This window comes from Arachis ipaensis, chromosome B02 (genome assembly GCF_000816755.2).
Source record: "Arachis ipaensis cultivar K30076 chromosome B02, Araip1.1, whole genome shotgun sequence".
In the NCBI taxonomy this organism is placed as follows: domain Eukaryota; kingdom Viridiplantae; phylum Streptophyta; class Magnoliopsida; order Fabales; family Fabaceae; genus Arachis; species Arachis ipaensis.
The window spans coordinates 78,638,187-78,644,740 of NC_029786.2; positions in this window are offsets into that span (position 1 = coordinate 78,638,187).

Below are 6,554 nucleotides of genomic sequence, written 5' to 3' on the forward strand. Positions count from 1 at the left end.
TATTTTATGAATAAAATAAAATTAATTTAAATATCTCTAATTCTTGAATTAGAGTATTTATTTGAGAATAAATTGTAAATTGATGAATAAATAGTATTTTATATATAATTATTGTTGGATTAAAATTGATTTTCAATTACTACATTATCCCTAATTTTATTAACAATACCAAACTATCATTACTCTCTTTTACCCACAATAAACTTTAAAACTCTAACATACACTCCCACCTCATATACACTCCAAAACCCTAGCCGCTAACCCCCCTTCCTCCCAACAGAAAGAAAGAAAGAAAGAGAGAAGAGAAGGAGCTTCGAAAAGGGAGGAAGAAGGAAGAGAAGAAGAAAGGAGAAGGGGAGACAATGCCGGTGGGGTTGGGTTCCACCGTTGCCATCATAGCCAAACTACATGCCATCATCGTCGCCGGCATTGTCGCGGAGAGAAAGAGAGCGCTCACAACGGAGAGAGGGAGCCGTCGTCGTCCGAGGAGCCACGAGGAGCGTCGTCGTTCGTGGAACTACGAGGGGATGCTGTCAGATCCTACGTCGCACTGACGTTGAGCTGCCACGAGATAGAACCAGAAGGAGCACAACACCGGAGTTACCACAGTTGCCGTCGGGCACACGTCTCTGTTGCCGTCAAAACTGTTCCTTGCCGGCGCTGTGGTTGGTGGTTTTCCTCGCCGCCGCTACTATCGCTGGAGCTATGAAGAGCTGCCGTCGTTGAAGGGCGGAAAATTGCCGATTAAGAATTTATAATGGAAATAACGTTGCGAGTACAGTTTTTAACCGACAAAAATTTCGCTTATCAATTTAAAAAGAATTGTCACAATTTAAAAATAAAATACTGGGAGTAAAATTCCCAGGTCGTCTCCCAACGAGTTGACAAAAGAGTGCAAGTTATTGGCCAGGAATTTTCTGAGAAATTTTAGAGTTGGAGGATGGAAGAATAAAATGATTATTTATTAAAGCAATGAAAATTAACAAGAGATTTTATATATTTGAATTAAAAAGCCTTGACTGAGAGAAGATTAATTGGAAGTTCTATCCTTGTTGAATTATCTCAAGTGTAATGGTAAGAAGTTGTTGTTTCTACTTAGTTATCCCTTACCGAATAAAGGAAATTTAAGTAACTGAACCAACTCCGATTCACAAGTCCTAATTCTCTCCTATGGAAGGATTAGTGTTAGTGACTAGAGAGTCAGCCAACAACTTTCAATTACCACTTAACACTTGAGTATTCCAACTCAAGGGTCTCCTATTAATCAACTCCTATGTCAAGTTGGGGAGTCTACTCTATTGACATGAATGCCATTTTCATAAACATATAAAGGGAATGAAAAAAAGACATGGGAATTCAAATAACAGAAAATTAATTAAAGGTAAAAATAATTCTTTGCATTAATAAATTTCAAAATCGAAGATATTCATATGTAACTCTGAATAAAGTAAATGGAAAGTAAAAGGGCAAGGAAATAAGAAAGCAAACTGTAATGGCAAAGACTTCAAACGGAGATAGTAACTCTTCTCAATATCCAAATCAAAAGCATAAAACTGGAAATCTATGAATGTCAAGAACCCTAGAGGAAGTGGTAGTTTTCTCCCTAAGATTCAAAACTAAAGCTAAAACTGTGTAAAAGTGAATGTGTGTTAAGTCTCTGCTTGTCCCCTGGCTCTTGCTCATAGTAAGTTGGAGGAGGTTGTTGCCAAGAGGGTTGATCAAATCCTTGTGGCTCCTCCCATCTCTGATTGTCCCATCCTTGATGGAAGCCTTCATTGTAATCTTGACTTCCTGCAACATAATTTGAACCAAACTCATAGCAAAAGGGGTGAGAATTCATAGTATCAAGAGAAAATAAAAACAAAAACTAATAAGGAATAATGAAACTAAACTCCTAAAACTAGAAACAACTAACAAAGAAACAAAAAAGTAAATTTATTCACAATATTCACAATAACCAATAATAAGACACACGTTTGCAATTCTCCGGCAACGGCGCCATTTTGATGAACGAATTTTTGACGGTTTAGAATTCCTCAATGAATTCTCGTTGCAAGTATAGTTTCTAAACCAACAAATAATCCTTTCATGCAAAAAATTGTTTGTCACAAGTAACAAACCCAATAAAAATAAACCGAAGTATTTAAACCTCGGGTCGTCTCTCAAGGAATTGCAGGGAAGTGTAGTTTATTATTGGTTATGAAAAAGTATCTTTTTGGGTTTTGAAATGTTGAACAAGGAATTTAAATGACAAGGAAATAAAATAACAATTAAGAAAAGTCATAGCAAGGATTGATAATTGGAAGTCCTATCCCCATTATCATAGTCAATTGTGATGGTAATTGCCTTTTGCTATCACTTAGTTAACCTCTAACAATTGAAGGTAAGTCAAGTGAGAAAATCAACATGAACCCTCAAGTTCTAGTCAACTCCTAAGGAAAGACTAGAGTTAATGGAATTCAAGTCAACTAGCAACTTTCAATTGTCAATCAGCAAGAGACTTTGACAATTCAAGAGTCTCTAATTACTCAATCTTAGCTAAGAACATAAAAAGCTAGTTTAAAATCCAGCCAAGCATTTTATCAAACACTTGGAAGGCACAATATAAAAACATAAAAAACTAACAAGGAATATTAAATCTAAACAACCAATTGCAAACATCAATAATAACAAACGAAGAAAGAAACAATAATTATGAAATACCTCAAATTACATTAAATAAAAAATTGAATCTAACATGAGAATTCATAAACTAAAATAGCAACATAAAGTAATCAACAAAGAAAATAAATAAACTAGAAAGCTAGAATAATTAAAAGTAGAAGAGAAACTAAATTGAAATAAGATAGAATTTAGAAACTGAAAAGGAATAAAACTAAGAATCCTAAAACCTAGTGAGAGGAGGGAGTCTCTCTCTAGAAAACTACATCTAAAACCTAAAATTATGTGAATGAAAGTTGTATCTCTATGATTTTCCCACTCTGCAGCCTCTAATATGTGTTTTCAGGCTTGGAATTGGGCCAAAAGGAGCCCAGAAATCGCCCCCAGCATTTTCTGGTACGTGCAGCATGTGGCTTGCCCACGTGTACGCGTCGTTGAACTTTCGCAAGGTCACGCGTACGCGTGATCCACGCGTGCGTGTCGTATAACTGTATGACAACTATGGCAAATTGCATATCATTTTGAAGCCCCGGATGTTAGCTTTGCAATGCAACTGGAATCGCTTCATTCGGATCTCTATAGCTCAAGTTATGGTCGATTTAGTACAAAGAAGTCAAGGTTGACAGCTTAACAATTCCTTCAATTTCTTGTTTTCCTTCCACTTTTGCATGTTTTCTTTCCATTCTCTAAGCCATTCCTGCCCTATAAACCCTGAAATCACTTAACACACATATCAAAGCATCGAATGGTAATAAGAGAGGATTAATAATTAGCAATTTTAAGGCCAAAGAAGCATGTTTTCAATCAAAGCACAGAATTAGGAAGGAAAATGTAAAACATGCAATTTATATGCATAAGTGTGAGAATAATGGATAAAATCCACTCAATTTAGCATAAAATATGCCACGAAATAGTGGTGCATCAGTCGCCATCGTTTGGGTTTGACCGAAAGAGAAGAGGTGACTGTGGTGGGTGTTGGAGTTGCTGCCTGCAACACCAAGCTGCGAAGTTGCTGCTGGAGCTCTCTGTTGTCATTCTGCTCACTGGAAGTCATCACCAGAGTTGCAACTGCTCCATTCTTGGTTCATTCTTTATACAGTAAGTTGTTTTGCTCTAAAAACCTTTTTAGTCGTTGTTCTGCTATATGTTTCTAAGGTATATGGGGCGTTATTGCCATAGGGTTGAGTTATGTTTATTGTATGTTGCAATTAAAATTTCTGCTGTTGCTGTGAAAGTTGTATGGAGTTGTGATTGCTGCTGCTGCTATTCCAGAATGGGAGAAAAAGATTCTTGACGCGTTTTTTGAATTACGGGTTTCGACTCTTCGAGGTAGAGGCTTTTTCTTAAACCCATTTTATTTCCAAGAATTGTTATAAATTGGTATCGATATAAAAATATATTTTTGTGATTACGTAAGTCTTGTGGATTACTTTGAGCAATTCGGATGAATGAAGCTGGATAACTGAGTTCGATTAAGAATTAAATGAAGCGTTGGTTGCTTGTGATTGACTTGATTTTCTGGTTGTTAGAATTTTTGATTTGTTTGATTGGTTTGTATTGAGAATTGTTGAGTGTTCTAGATGATCTGAATTATATGTATATTTGGGAAATGGTTTGATATTGAAGCAGTTGATGAGAGATGTTGGTTTGGTTGGAACACTTGAACGGTGGCAAAGTCCGAATTTTAAAGGAGATGCTGCCAAAAGTTTTATAAGCATTACGTGAAATTGAACAATAAGAATTTAACTTATTTTGGTTTGGTTAATTATGAAAAGAATTATGTTTTGGGACGCTTTAAGCGAAAATAAAGTAATGAAAATGGATATTTAAGAATAAACAATTTTTGAGTCCTTGAGAAAAAGTTGAGTTTGAAAAGAAGTTGAAGTTGGTTAATTTGATTGAAGCATTCTATTTTGAGAAGTTTTAGAGGAGTTAAAGAATTTGAATTTGATTTAGTGAAAAAGAAATGGATTTTTAGACTTTTTGAGAATGTCTTAAGCTTAAAAGTGAAGCTGGAAATTATTTTGGAAAAATTTGGTTAACTTGAAAGTGAGTTTATTTAATTCATTCTAATTAAAGAGTTATAATTTAAAGATTTTAATGAATTTAAAGTCATGAGAATTATGATTATTCAAAGGTTAAACAAGAATGAGTTCTATGATTTTATTAAATTGAGAAATTAGTTTATGATTTAACTCATTTAATTTTGAGATAATGGTAGAAGACCGTGGGAATACTTTAAACTGAAATTGAGGATTATGAAAGTTTGGCTTGTTAGCCTACAAAGTGATTAATCAAAGAATGATATATGAGATTATAATTATGTTAATGATGAATTTGATCATGATAATGATTACGTTTGAGGTTGTGGGGATGGTGGTTCGTCTTGTCCACGGTGAGGACGGTGGCTTTGTCCGTTCACGGATAGACAAGTTGAGGATGAATGATTCCCTCTCTTGTTGTGATTTGTTAGATGTGGGGAAGGTGGTATGGCACTGACGTTAGGATTTTTGCCAGTAAAGAAGTTCATAAAAACAGTCGCGTTGTAGATATAGTCTCTAAACCAACAAAAATTCCTTCGTGCAAACGTTTTGGTTGTCACAAGTAACAAACCCCTTAAAAATTGTTAACCAAGTATTCAAAGCTCGGGTCGTCTTTTCAAGGAACTGCAGGGAAGTATGTTCTTATTATTGGCTATAAAGCTTGTAATCGGGGTTTAGAAGGTGAGAAGCTAGTGATTTAAATGACAAGTAAAGTAAATGGCAATTAAAATAATTAAAATTGTAAAGCAAACTTTTGGCAAGGTAAGAGAAATTGGAAGTCCAACTTAATTATCTCTCTCAACAATAATGAAAGTTGAATCTAAATTCCACTTAGTTAACCTTTACTAAAGGAAAGGAAAGTCAAGGGACTAATGAGTTTGACCTTCGAATCCTATTTAATTCCTAAGAAAAAGTTGGGATTATTGAAGTTCAGTTCAATTAGCAAGATAGCGATTATCAGTTATGTTGAGTTTGATAATGTTGAGTTATTGATTTCTTAACCAAGACCAAAAGGGAGAGAAGTAAAATTGCTGGAATAAAAATGTCCTTAGATGGAAAGCAATGGTAACACAAATTAAAGAGAAAGCAATCAATAACTGAAATACCTTAAATAATCATTAATTCAAATAATAATCTGTAACATGGAATAATTCATAAGCCAATTGGGCAACATCTGTAGATACGAATAAAAGCATTAAAGTAAAAGTAGCATAGAAACATAATTAAAGTAAATATTAAACCTGGATCGAGAGTTACTCTTAAAAACTAAGAGAAGTCCTAAATCCTAATCCTAAGAGAGAGAGGAGAGAACCTCTCTCAAACTAAATCTAAATCATGGAAAGTAAAAATTAGCGAGCTCCCTTTTGAATGGATGCATTCCCCCACTTTATAACCTCTAGTCTGTGTGTTCTGTACCTGGATCTGGGCCAAAAGGGCTTCAGAAATCGCTGGGGGTGTATTCTGTAAATTATGATACGTGGCCTCTGTCACGCGTCCGCGTGGGTCACGCGGTCGCGTCATCTGGAGTTTTTCTTGTGGCGCGGTCGCGTTGGTCACGCGTCCGCATCGAATGCGCTATGCTCAAGTCGCGCAGCCGCGTCAGTCATGCGGCCGCATTGCTGCTTCTTCGCTCCTGGCACTCGATCGCGTCGTCCATGCGATCGCGTGGGTGCCAGTTTCTTCAAAACTCCGTTTCGCACTTTCCTTCCATTTTTGTACGTTTCCTTTTCCATCCTTTAAGTCATTCTGTCTTAGAAAATCTGAAACTACTCAACACACTAATCATGGCATCGAATGGAAATAAAGGTAATTAAAATAATTAATTTTAAAGCTTAGGAAACATATTTTTCA